Source organism: Octopus bimaculoides, chromosome 22 (assembly GCF_001194135.2).
Source record: "Octopus bimaculoides isolate UCB-OBI-ISO-001 chromosome 22, ASM119413v2, whole genome shotgun sequence".
Lineage (NCBI taxonomy): Eukaryota > Metazoa > Mollusca > Cephalopoda > Octopoda > Octopodidae > Octopus > Octopus bimaculoides.
In genome coordinates, this window is record NC_069002.1 from 8,166,894 (window position 1) to 8,169,151 (window position 2,258).

Genomic DNA, 2,258 nt, shown 5'->3' on the forward strand with positions numbered 1-2,258 from the left:
ATATATATATACATACATATATATATATACATACATATATATATACATACATATATATATACATACATATATATATACATACATATATATATACATACATATATATATACATACATATATACATACATATATACATACATATATACATACATATATACATACATATATACATACATATATACATACATATATACATACATATATACATACATATATATATATATATATATATATATACACACACATACATAGATACATACATATACATATGCGTGCATGCATTCACACAAATATACGCATATATATATATGTGTGTGTGTGTGTGTGTGTGTGTGTATACTTACATATATGTATAGATACATATGGATACATATATATACACACACATATATATACACACATACATATACAACTATATATTCAATATAGCTACTAACATATGTGCGTGCGCACGTGTGTGTTGGATATATGCAACTGAGACGGTATTTAATTAAAATAGTCATTTATATAATATGTTTAATGCATAGAAACTGTTGATAAAAATCTATGAGAGGAGGGCGTGTTTGTGCGTGTACTGGAAATTGGACCTTATAATGTATATGTGTATACACATCAATTTACGCTTATATAATCCATTATTCTAATGTACATATGAAGGACCTTAATGATATTTACAACGAAAATATGCATTTATCAGCAAATCTATAGATATTCCCTGCAGTGCAGTCCAGCATTAAAGCAAAACACACTACTTACGCACCATTAATCTACAAATCAAACACGCCTCGAATGCGTTGTAATATGCAAATCGATCTGTTCAATTTATTAAAGTCCTTTGTAAAAGCGAAATTATGGGAAAGATTTCTGTGGATAGTTAAAGTGAGTTCTCAGTTGCTGATGAAATTCCAACTCAGGATTGAAACCAGACTGACTGATTTGTCTTTTGCTCACGAAGATATAGTGTATATAATTTCACAGGAAGAAAACATTAACGCATTAATGTTAAGCCACACTATATATTGGGATGGTTTGGGGTCATTAACGTAGCTACATCTCAAGGACATGTCAGTATATGTCTATATCACAGACTCTCCCGTCGTTAGACGACGTCTGAAATTCGTTGCCGCACACCCACACGGATGATTTGTTTATAGTGATCAAATGTTTGTGCTCACATAAGCTCTCTCCATCCATCAAATCGACCTTACCTATACAGGTGCAACGGGTACCACATGTCAGATGACGAAATGATCGCAGAGTAACGTGAAATTTGGCGCTTTGCTCAAGAACACAACGTAACACCCGGCCCGGGAATCGAACCCACGGTCTCCACGACACAGCTTCGCACCAGTGACATCGCAACTCCTTTCTACATCTGAGTGGACTGGAGCAACGTGAAATAAAGTGTTTTGCTCAAGAACACAACACAGCTCCGTCCGGGAATCGAACTAACTACATCATGATTGTGAGCCCGACGCTCTAACTAGATAAATTAAGTACCAGTGAAACGCTGGGAGGGGGTCGATGTAATTGACTTACCCCTCCCCCTAAATTGCTGTCCTTGTGCCCTTATTTGAAACCACTATTTACATCCTATTCAAAGGCAAAGATGATATTGAAATGCATTTTTAGAAAGTAGAATGCCCCACTTACACAGAATCCATAGTGTCCAAATCCTGTTTAATTTTTAATGAAACGTGTTGAGACAAGATTCATTAAGAAATGCTGCCGAGTCAAAAATAAATAAATAGATATCAAACTAATCAGGTTAACGTTTATGATATTGATTAATTAATTAGGGACAACCAGGATAATAAATGTGATTCTATATGCGAGGATGAGAGGGGAGAATTAAAAGGCTTAATGGCGTTCGTGTCTCTCTCATCAGTGTTTTGCCCCTTACGTAAATAACGTGTTTTTACAGCAAGAAGCACATCTTTTCCTTTTTGTCTATTTTTCTCATATGTATGTATGTATGTATGTATGTGTGTATATATGTATGTCTTTCTCTCCTTTTTTCTCACTCTCCCTCTTTCTCTCTCTCTCCCTCTATCTATCTATATGTCTGTTTATCTAAGCGTATGTGTCCATGTGTGCGCGTATGTGTGTGTAGGTAGTTAGATGGAGGGAGAGACGCAGAGAGATAGAGAGAGAGATACACACACATACGTAGAGAGAGAGATACATATATAAGTACCTATCTACATACATAGTCACTTATATATATATATATATATATATATATATATATATATATA